We start from the raw sequence: 12,294 nt of genomic DNA, 5'->3' as shown, positions 1-12,294 counted from the left end.
ACACAAGATGAAACAATGCAGGTTGCATGCGGCCGTTCGAACTACCTAACTGTTGTCAGGAAAAACGGAAAGTACCTGAGATGTCTGGCCCATGGTGGGGGTGGGGTGGGTGGGAAAGTGTTACTAGAACAGTAACAAGCTGCAAGCAATCTATGAATCTAGAAATGGCAGTAAATAGGATTGCTTTCAGTTTATGAGCTGGTAAGCCTCTTTCCGAGAGTAGCTCATGGTGACTGACAGTTAAAGCAGAGCTTGTGCTACATGCCAAGCGGCACAAGGCCATGAAGACGGATGGCACTAGAAGGAGCTGGGGGGGGCAGCAAACGCTCACCTGATGAAGCCACCTAGAGGGAAGATGAGCAAGCAGGAGATGGGGGGGGCAATTAGCTTTAGCTGAGTTTCCTACGTTGCAGGGGGTTGCATTAGAAAGATGACCATTCCAGCGCTATGATTCTATGTTTTTCTGCTTCAACAATATTTCATGATGATCCTATCCTTTTACGTGATTGTATTTTGTATAAACTATAAAAATTATAAATAAGACACGTTCTGTTTACAAACAAAACATTTTAATAGCTACCTTTCTACCAGCAGGACGGGGTGGGGCCACAAGAAGGAAACAAGGTTGGATGGGGGCCACTGTCAGAAAAAGGTTGGGAAACACTGGTGTAGACAATATGGCGCTAGGTAGATCAATTGTCTGACTCAGTATAAGGGAGTTTCCTAGGCTGAAGGAGTGTCTCCACCCCCATCATTCTGCCCCGACACGGAGATCCAGCGCCGAGGGCCTTCTGGCAGTTCCCTCATTGCGAGAAGCCAAGTTACAGGGAACCAGGCAGAGGGCCTTCTCGGTAGTGACGCCTGCCCTGTGGAACGCCCACCCACCAGATGTCAAAGAGAAAAATTACTACCAAACGTTTAGAAGACATCTGAAGGCAGCCCTGTTTAGGGAAGCTTTTAATATTTGATGTATTATTGCATTTTAATTTTTTGTTGGAAACCGCCCAGAGTGGCTGTGGAAACCCAGCCAGATGGGCGGGGTATAAATATTAGCTTTAAAGCTCTTTGGATCCAATTTTATTTTATGTTGTTTATTTTTCCCACCATTGAACATAAGGGCCCAGGGTGCGCTACAACAGTATAAAATTACAATTTTAAAATAATTTAAAACCAATTTTCAATCAGAAGAAAAGGGTAGGTATGTGTGTGCATCTTCAGCATGTGGCAAAAGCTTCGCAGGGAAGTGGCATGGGATTTCTGTTAAACTCCTTATCAGTAAGACCAGTGTCTCATATGCAACAGCATGGCCCAACCACAAACCTGGTAAGAACCTGTTAAGTGGCTCAAATGTTAAAGTGAAAAACAACTCCACATAAGGTACAAGGAAGCTTCTGATGCGTGCAGTAAAAATGGGTTGAGTAACTTGTCTTTCAGGGACTGTGGTTGGTTGAGAGATGCTGATGTGCTAGGATGGCAGAAGACATATTTTGCCTATATAGTGTGTGTCCTAATGCAAATGTTCTTGCAGACTCTTCAAACTCTGACCTGCAATGCATTACTGGATAAAGTCTGACTGGTTGGGAAATTGGTTTGAGCCTTGTACTTAAACCCCCAGGGGGAATTTCTCCCACAGAAGGTGCCAGACCCTCCTCTGTGAGGAAGGCGTTGGACAGCTTCTTCTCAGGCAGTAAAATATATTAGGTCAGCCCTGCCTACAGGCTTATGTCCACCCTAAGCAACCTTTGTAACTATCAGCCCAATACACTTTGCTGCCTCTTCTATTCCATGTCCAAGACTGGCTGGCTTGAAAGTTGAGCTTTTCTTCAACACTGAGGAGAGGAAATGTCCTCCATTGCACCTGAGGGCAGCAGGTTAACTCAGAGGGTGCAAAGCAGGGCATATGGTCACACAGCTCCATTCTGCAACAACTCACAGCGGCTCCCTGCCCTGATGTGGTCACTTCACTCTGCCCAATGGTAGAATCGGCCCAGTAATAAACTTTGGCTTAGTTATTAGCAAATAGTGATTCTATCCCCAGTATAATGAAACATGTACGTATTAAAGGATACGTGGGCCCACACAAGCCATCCCTGGCACCCACAGGGTGTCCTCTACTCAATGAAAATAGGCTTGAAATAATCATTATGCTGTAGGTAATAGATCTGTGCTCATTTGCAGGATGTGCAAGTGGTGGCCATAGCAGCTTTTCAAACGGACCCCAAAAGGTTGGCAATCCCTGGATTACACTGAGAGAAATCCATCTGATTTCAAGTGTGCTCCGCGGCAATAGCTTCTCACCTACCTTCTGGTTCCTGTTGGCCCAATGTGAGAGGCCTCTCTGATAATAGAAGCTGAAAGGATTTTTTCCTGTTCCCAGGCATCACTTGAAGGAAGATCCTGAAGAGAGCCACAGCTTGAATAGTTAGCAGAGCTTTTCATGTACTAACTGAAAATGTACTGTCTCAGTCTCGTGGCATTTGGCCAGAAAGCAGCAGGGTTCTAAATCAGCAACAATGAGAGTAAACTTCTCTTTTCAGTTTGGGCAGGGATGTCAAAATGTAAGCAGTTCTCCAGGATAAGGCAGATAATTTCAGTGGCATATGTCTCAGCTAATTCCGATCTCTCAAAATACCACTTGCATTTATGAGGCATTATCTGTAGAAATCTAACCTCTCAAGGACGTCAACCCAGGGAAACAGATGGCTTGCAACTGCATGTTTAATCCTCAAATCAAATAACAGAATCAGCACTTCAGAACGACTGCTTATATAGACACTTTTGTCAGGCAACGTGGCTTATAGCTGTCCATCTTGCGAAACGGGGCCCAAGCGAGTGTGTTGATGTGCAGCCAAAGAGCAAATTTGAAAAGCAATTGGCTTCAAAGTATGACTCATGCATTTCCTGTCAGAGCCCAGGCGAAATCATTTTGCCAAACCTCTTCAGCGTGAGCGCAGCACGCAGCTACCAGCTACCAGCTCATTGACTATTCCCCTTAATTGATTCTGAAACAATATGGAATATGCAAACACACAAAAGACTCCATGGAAAGGAAGGTGGTAAGTCCCCAGTTGATACCAGCGGGCTTTGCATTGTCATTTTTTGATAAGGGTGAGGAAACTGTGTGGCTAATGGGCATTCTGGAAATCACCAGAATTTAGTTATTATTTCTACATTTCATTTACTAAATTTATATCCCACAGTTCTTCCCAAAGGAGCCCAGAGCAGCACCATACAAGCAATATTGTAGAATAACTGAGATGCACACACATCACAAAAAAAATCAGATAGAATTACTCATGTGTAATAAAATAAACTGGACACTGAGGGCCTTCTGGCGGTTCCCTCCCTGCGAGAAGTGAGGTTACAGGGAACCAGGCAGAGGGCCTTCTTGGCAGTGGCACCCACGCTGTGGAACACCCTCCCATCAGATGTCAAGGAATTAAACAACTATATGACTTTTAGAAGACATTGGATGGCACGCCTGTATGGGGAAGTTTTTAATGTTTGATGTTTTATTGTGTTTTTAATATTCTGTTGGGAGCCACCCAGAGTGGCTGGGGAACCCAGCCAGATTGGCGAGGTATAAATAATAAAATCATTATTATTATTTGGTGTTCGAAGTTCCATAAATGGATGTGGGGGCTTTTTCCTGTTTCTCATTCACATGCAAGTAAATGTGTACTGCTAAGTAACCATGTTGCAGATAGCCTGTTAATCCATATCCTCTGACTGTTGAGGTTCATTGCAAATGGTCGATAAGATTACAAAGGTGGAGGGCAAGGTGCATGACACACAGCTCTATTCTCCAGCAGAAGGGTATGCTCAGGGAGCTCAGGAGGAAGAGCTGAAGGGCACCACCGCCTTGTAGCTTCCTCACTCTGCCTAATAGTAGGACTGGCCCTGATGCTATGGTTGGGACAAGCCTCAGGGCAGGTATGAACAGACCAGATGACCCTATGCACCAAAACTAAGACTTGACTTACCTAACCCTCAAGAGCTACTGTGGCTTCCTTGCCATACCTTCCAATTTATGCATGGTTTTCCTGTTGTCATTTCCTGAAAAGGGGCAAGTAAAGCAGAAAGAAAAGTTTCAATGTAGCTAAGAAAGAGAATCATCTTTGCAAGTGCCAGGAAAATTAAGCCGCGAAAGGAAATGCACTTAACTAGTGTGCTTATGAAACAAAGATGACACACCAAATAAAAAGTCTGAATTTGTTTGAAGAGCTTATGGGGTGTGTGTGTGTGGTGTTGTTATTTAATCCCCACTACTATTGAAATGAGCCCCTAGTCTCAAGTACTTTTCACATACCAGAGTGGTGAATTTCCACATAGCCTGCACTGATATTATGCATTTTCCTCCCAAGTGAAATGCTCTTCAATAAGTAAACATGAGTATTAGATTGTGCTGTAGCTGGAGACAATGAGAAAACCCTCCATTTCAAAATAAATCAGAAAGTAAATCATTTTTAAAAGCTTTGGATAATACTGAAGGGTTGAATCTCTCAAACCTGAGAACAGGCCCGGCGTGGTTTCCTTCTTTGCTTCTCATTTGCCTATTGTGCTTGATGGTACAAAACAAGTTATATATTGTATTACAATTGTGTTGCATATAATGTAGCAGGTACTTGAGTGCAACCTTCAAGAATTGCCCATAATTGTAAAGGCTATGTTCAGCATTTTGGTACAAAATTCCATTTGGAACACTTCGGAATGGATTTTATTTCTAGATCATTCAAACCACTCAGTGGTCCCTGCAATTGTTAATGGTCAGTGGCCAGGGGTGATAGGAGCTGTAGTCCGGCAAGGACCACAAGCTCCTCAGCCCTGCTTTATAGCATAGTAACTGCAACAGCTTGGTTGTTTTCACACTGTCCACTTTCGATTGCAAGGACCTCTCTGTGTTCCCTATGTAGCTCTGTAAGGTATCACATACACTGGTGGTGTGGCAATAATAATAACAGCAACATCAATCCAGTATTTGTCAACATAGGGCGTATACTCAGTATGAAATTACTGAATGAAACGTGTGACAAAGAGGCCATATATACAATGCAAACTGACTTAGCTGATGTGACCTTGTCTCCATTGCCCTGTTGGGTATCATGGCCCTTATGGCAAGCATAACTAGACTCCACTGGACAAAACAAAAGCAAAAAAACCACCCAGCTTGAAAATTTTTAAATTAAAGGTTTTAGCACAAAAGATAAAACTCATCCCATTTCCACCAAAATATTAACAAACCTGTGCACAGGCAAACGCAGAAGTCTAAAAGGCAGTATCTTCCGACTTCCCTAAATAAATAAATAAAACAGGTGTGTGATTTATTACCTATGCCAAGAAGTCATACATTGAATGGTTTAAAAAAGCAAACCAATTTTGCCATGTGGGGATTTATGAGTGCAAGAACATTTTATGGCATATCCAGATCAGTTTCTCATAGGGCAAATGTTTTCTTGTGGGGAAAACAAGGAGATGGATGTCTGTTTAATTCTAAGGATGCCTCCACAATACACACACACACACACACACACACACACACATACCCCAAAGGAGAAAATTCAGGGTGAGGTTATTTTTAAAGTCCTTGAGTTGCAGGATCCAAGCCAGGAGCATGGTCTCTTATTAAAACTGTTAACATTCTAAATACCTTCTCACGTTAAAAAAAGAAAGAAAGACTATTCACTTTAACCATGATGAGCTCTAGTTCCCAGATCATGCTCTGTCCCAAACTAGATGCAACACATCAGTCTTCCCTATATATTTTTTGGACAATAAGTCCCATTAGCTACTGCCCTTCAACATCCGGAGGGCACTGGGTTACAGAAGGCTGTAATACATCATGGTTGTATGTACCATTAAAATAAAATGAAAAGCAGAATCAGACACTTCCACTTTCAGGAGAGGAATGACAGGGGTGGGGATGCTTACCTATTTCCCCAGCTGCTTTTCTACTCATAGGAAGGGATGATGGGAGTTGTAGTTCAGCAATGTCTGGGGGATCAAATGTTCTCAGTCCCTGCTCTAATTTATTAAATGTTGCAGTTGCATTGAATTGGTAATATTCTAGGGGTGGTGGTTGTAACAGCATTTATAATTCAAGCCGCACAGTGTTTTATTTTATTGCATTGCTAGAAATATTGATATAATCCTTTCCCCGATTGTCTTAATATTACTTTTGCCAATAACTCACAGATTTCGGCTGCAGCCTTTTAACACTTACCTGGAAGAACGTCTCACTGAACCGGAAGGGGCTTTACTCCAAGTAGACATTAATAGGACCACACTGTTCAGGTCTGGATACTGTCCCCCGGAAGTAGCCCCTCAGCTGTAAGTAAAATAAAAAACAAAACAAATCCAAAACAGTTAAATGCACTTTGGCAGAAAATTGTTGAGTGGGTTTAACATACAGCAATAAACAATAAATAATATAGTCTCTCTCTCTGAACACTACAGAGGCACGTGCATTCTCTTCCATTGATTTTATCACTTCATCACACACAACAAATCTGAGTCAACATGAGTGGCAAGTCTCTGAGGTAAAAAACGAACAAGTCAAGGCCATGGAAGCAGATCACATGCTTAGGAATTTGTCTATTGTAACCATAATGAGGTGGCCTATTGACTCCAAGGAGACAATTCAGATATACAATGTGCCCAGTAAGGAGGTAGTGGATGTCTCTTTTTCTCCCCATCTCTCAATGCCCCCCCCCCGCCCCTGCCACATCCTCCTAGAGTAAAACATAAGTTGAAGAGGTGAGGAACATATTAGAGAGGCAGGTAAAATGATACATGCAGATACCACAGGCATCAGTGCACCCACCAGCACTTCCCATGGCACCCACAGAAAGTCCATCTCTTTTTTAAAAAGCATTTTTACAATTTATATACCCATCATTTATCTCTTGTCCTTGGGCTTCCCAATCCATCTCTCCATGGCAATTTAGATAGTCTTTTGTCGGCTGCATATTCTATTATTCCACCCATTTTTGTCTCAAATCTTCCTTTATTTAGTGTTCTCTGCTGCTCATATGTTCATTCCTACTTGTAGGTTAAATGGACTATTATACCCTCTAAGACACTTTTGTAGAATACCCACGGAAAGTCTCATTAAATATCCCCTCAAAAATCCGCAATGCAAGACAGAAAGCTTTTTCTCCCTCGTCAGTTCCTGTTTGCAGTGGCCTGGCCTATGAAACAGTGACCACGCCCGCTTAAAAATACTCAAATTTCACTGGATGCTAGGAGTAGACAGCCACCCACCCTCCTTTGTGTTTGGAACAGAGGAGACTATTTCTCTCCGTGAGAGAACACAGTCGTGGTTGATGTTATTGTCTTTTTTTCACTGGGGAGTGCTGATGGGGAACATGTTATGCCATAACATGCATGACAGCCATTTTGAGCTATGCCATGGTGTCATTGTCCATTATGCCACATCCCCATGACAACCATTTTGTGATTGGCATTATTATTATTATTATTATTACAGTCGTACCTTGGAAGTCGAATGGAATCCATTCTGGAAGTCCATTTGACTTCAAAAACATTTGAAAACCAAATTGCAGCTTCTGAATCAGAAGCCGCAGAAGCCCCATCGGCTGCACTGGCGGAGGAAGAGGAGTGCGGGGGGAGTGCGATCCCGGTAGGGTGCCATCGCGGCTGCCCCCCCCTGCCCACACTGGGCACCACGCCCCTGCAGGCAGCGTGCCCTGCCACCAGGATACGTGCCACGCCTCTGCAGGCGGCACGTCACACCCCCAGGAAGCGCGCCAACCCCGCCTACTCTCCGCCCCCCAGTTGCATGAAGCTCCGCAACTAATCGGACATTTGGGTTCCAAAAGAACATTTGCAAACCGGAACAATCATTGCCAGGTTTGTTGCATTTGGGAGCAAAATGTCTGAGTTCCAGGGCATTTGGGATCCAAGGTACGACTGTGGTGTTGGTGCTGTTGCTGCTGCTGCTGCTGTTCTACCACCCTTCATCTTTAGATCCCAGGGTGGATCACAACATAAAAATGTATAAATGTATAAAAAATTACAAAATACATAATAAACATAAGAACAAAAACAAACCAATACTCCCCCCTCCCACAACACACTTAAAAGCATATCGGATGTTAATCTGTCAAAGCAATTTATCAAAATGTAAAATGTGCCCACTTTGATACAACACCATTTCAGAGATTGTCTAGTTTGGTAGAAAAGAAATACTCATTGATGAAACTATTTGTTAAAACATTATGACAGCAATCGCTAATGTGGCGCCCTGAGATGTCATTGCACTACAGTTCCCACCAGTCAGTCCCAGCCAGCATGACCAACGGGCAAGGATGTTGGAAGTAGCAGTCCAACATTTGTCTAGCCCTGCATCACAAATACGCTTGAGGACATTTATTTACATTCCAATACATAGATTGCGTAAAATACATTATCCTTCAAGCAGCCAAACGTCTGTGCATTTTCAGATATCTAGTTTCACTGCTGACTTTATGCTCTGCTCAAGCACCACCACTAGTCCCAGTAAAATGAAACATCAGGCCAAATTTTCCTCTCAATTACACTTCTGCAACAGCATTTTAGTAGTCAAGGTTTTATTCCCACATAAATTCGATTTCATCGGCATTTGAAGAGAGCAACAGAGACAATGGCTGACTAGTTGATTTCAGATTTACATTCTCTAAATACAAGGGCATATGGTCTGACTTGGAGGGGGATATCAAGTGCTCACCAAAGCCAGACACAGTTCATGAAGAGGAGTGTAAAATAGCACATCAGTGGCTTGGTCACAGTCATTTAACATCTGCTACACTCATGTTAATTCAAGTTGGACGTCACACGAAAGGAAAAGGGGGGGATCACAAATGCAAGCTAAGGCAACTGCTCAGGAAATGATGTTGCATATGAGGCCTGTGTTTGACTGACACTGGAAACCCCACCCCCACTTTTTTAAAGGGGGGGTGTAACCTCTGTTGCATCTTCATTGGGTTGCACTGAACTTTCAACCAGGATCCCCCCCCCCCCCCAGTTTCAAAGGAGATGGTAAAGTGTCCCAAACATACACAAAAAGCTTGCATACCTTTTCGTGAAAGGTTTATATATATACAGCTGTCGTCTTCCTGGCCTCATCTGCTGTTTGGGCACCGTGTGTGTGTGTGTGTGTGTTAAAAAGGCAGCTTTCTTTCTGAAACCATCCCAGCCAATCATGGATCACAGAACAATGCAATGGCATTGTATCAACATTCAGCAATTCAGATTCCTCTGTATAATGAGATCACAAAGGCAAATCAGAGTGAGGATATTGTCTTAATTCCAAATGGCACTATGTTGTAGGACAGGCATCCCCAACCTGCGGCCCTCCAGATGTTTTGGCCTACAACTCCCATGATCCCTAGCTAACAGGACCAGTGGTCAGGGATGATGGGAATTGTAGTCTCAAAACATCTGAAGGGCCGAAGGGAAGCCTGCCCTAAAAGAGACTGAAAGCATCTCGTTGCTTAGCATAAATTGTGGCAACAGAGTCACCTGGTGGATTGGGGAGAGGACTCTGAATGACATCTCACTCCAGGATCCTCCCTCTTTTGCTGCCAGCCTCACCTTTTATAGTAGTAAGTCCATTGTTTGATATTATTCATGAGTTTCTGGATTCATCACTGATCATATTAGTGTGAACTGCTTTGAGAACCATTATACAAATGCTAGTCAAGACTCGCTTTATATCCAGTTCTAATTTAATTTTCATCAAGAAAAATCGTAACAGTTGGATATGCAAATTCTTGTATGTGCTGCCAAAGGAGGAGGGGGAGATGGTGCTGGATGTGCAACGCTGTAGAGTTTTGTGCCCAAAGCCTGCAAAGAGCACCAGGGGAAACTGACAAGGGAACACAGCAGCAACCACCCCTAACCCTCTCTCTCTATAGCTAGTGCTGAAAAATCTCTCTTCACCGTAAAAGTGAAAATGAAAAGGGATTTAAAACACCATGGCAGTTTCACCTCTAGACTGAAGGCATTTCTCCCAATGCAAACTTATCAGTTTCATCTTTCCTCCGAGTGAGGAGACCTCGCAAGGGCACAGTGCTTACCTAGGTTCCGTTCCCCTTGGAAGGAGGTCGCCAGAGGCTGACTGTCATTTTGTCATATTCAGCTGGTTTACAAATATGCAGGTTGAGCATGAGCTGGAGGCTCAGCTTCAGCATTCTAACAAACAGCCGCTGCTCCCCTATCAGATCTCCAAGGAAAACAGCTGGCAACCTAAGGATCTAACAGATGGGCGGGGACCCTCTGGACAAATGTGGCTCTGCAGGCTTCTCCGTCTGGCTCTTCAGACTCTGCCCACACGGACGGTTCCACTGGGCTGCAGCCTTCACTGGCCCTGATCTGTGCCCTGAGTGCTTTAAAGAACCATAAAATTGTAGAGTTGGAAAGGACCCAAGGGTCATCTAGCCCAACTCCTTGCAATGCAGCAATCTTTTGCCCAATGGGGGCTCGAACCCATGACCCTGAGGTTAAGAGTCTCTTGCTTTACCAGCTGAGCTATCCCTGTAGTGGAATGTGTTCCTGAAGTTCAGTAATGCTTTCCTGGATGGAGCATTGGGGTGGGGTGCAGAAACTAGCCTACTGTACAAACGTCACATTTACATTTGTTGCTCCACCCACATTTCCTTCTAGCCCCACCCACCACTAGCATGGGGCCTTCCGAATGTTGCCCAGAAGGGAACGTGGTCCTTTGGCTGGAAACATTTTCCCAAACCTTTGCTAAGAGAACACAACCTCAGCTCTCTATCTCTTTCCCTTTCTTCAACCCTGTCTGACTCAAACTGTTTATGCAGACACAATGCTTCCTTCTCCTGGCCAGAGGGCTGGCAAATCTCCTCTGACTCTCACCAACGCTCCTTGGACCATTTTATTCATGGAAAACACCTGCTGAATATTTCAGGCTATTGGACGCTCTTTTGTCAAGTCCCAGACTCTCACCCACTATTGCCCCCAGGCCAACCTACGCTCACAGAAAACCCGCTCACAGAAACCTGATAGGAAACACAAAACAACATAATTTTCTGAGTTCAAGCAAAACATTGGGCTTTGTTTAGTTCTCAGCGCAAAGATGAAACTGAGTAACTTGAGGTGGAGAAGCCCCTTCACTGTCGAGGCAATATTTGACAAGGGGGTTCAAATTTTTTGTCAGTTCCTCATCTATGGAAGGAAAAGGGCAAGCTGGGGTGGAAGAGCTTAATAACTGTGTCAGCAATGCAATGCCGGATTCACAGGAAGAAAACATAGGGACCAACAGCAACGGTACCACAGTTTGTTAATTTTTCCTGATTATAATATTCAGGGATTCCAGATAACACAACACATTCCACATTTCGTCCTATTTTCTTCTGTCAACGATTTAGGCAGAGCCGGCATCCATTCAAACCTTCACTCATTCATTCAGTTTGTTATCAATAATAATACGCTGGGAGACTTAAAACAGAAACAATAGATGCAATAAGGGTTGTTGGAAGCAGGGCTACAAGGCACTTGAAGCAGGTGAATACTTGAATACTTGAAGCTAATACTCTTTAAAGATATATGAATGCATGAGTACGTTATATACACAACCTTCATGAAGACTTGCATGACAAAGGTGTATAAAATTATGGTGTGAAGAAAGCAGAATATTTTCTCCTCTCATAATACTAAAATAGGAGTCATCAGATGAAGCTAAATGGTGGGAGATCAGAGCAGATAAAAGGCAGCACTTCTTCACATGGTGCGTAGTTAAACTGCGGAATTTGCTACCATATCATACAAAAATGCATTATGAGAAACTGCTTGAAAAGAAATGTGTACTAGGATAAATTCTCACTAAAATGCTGAAGGATTTTCATTGCTGCAGAAATTTGAAGAACTGAATTTAAGATTGTAAAAAATGCAGTAAGTTGGGGAATGGAAATGGGCAGATTTTTTTTCCCATCCCTCGCTATGGCTAAAGCCATTTTGCCATGCCCAATTACCCGTAGGGGTGAGTCAGCTCAGCTCGGAGCTAGAAGGAGCAGAGGATGCAATAACTGAGTTGTACTGGGCAGATCCATATAGAAGGGTCAATGCAGAGACAGAATCAATTTCAAACAGAGCTGTTTACACACTGTACATTGAAAATACCGGTACAGCCCCCCAGGTCTGTGTGCACACCATACATTTGTGTGCACAAAGCACATTTATAGTGCAATTTCCCCTCAAAAAATAAATAAATCCTGGAAACAGTAGTTTAAGGAGGCTGGGAACTGTCATTCTTTGAGGGGTAAACTGCAGTTC

At 43.5% G+C, this 12,294-nt stretch overlaps 1 long non-coding RNA gene across 3 annotated transcripts in view; it reads left to right on the top strand.

Moving 5' to 3' along the window:
* The window catches only part of LOC310745362, a 409,990-nt gene that overhangs the window by 391,947 nt on the left and 5,749 nt on the right, over positions 1-12,294 (top strand). The window contains exons 4-5 of one of the 3 annotated variants that reach the window (XR_014540091.1): positions 2,179-3,060; positions 11,688-11,749. The exons of the other annotated variants lie outside the window; for them this stretch is intronic. This is a non-coding gene — a long non-coding RNA (uncharacterized lncRNA). The remainder of the gene's footprint in view (positions 1-2,178; positions 3,061-11,687; positions 11,750-12,294) is intronic. 3 annotated transcript variants of the gene reach the window in all.

This window comes from Podarcis filfolensis (assembly GCF_964270895.1).
Source record: "Podarcis filfolensis genome assembly, chromosome: 1".
Classification (NCBI taxonomy): domain Eukaryota; kingdom Metazoa; phylum Chordata; class Lepidosauria; order Squamata; family Lacertidae; genus Podarcis; species Podarcis filfolensis.
The sequence above is the reverse complement of the archived record's forward strand: the minus strand, read 5'-3'. Positions and strand labels throughout refer to the sequence as shown.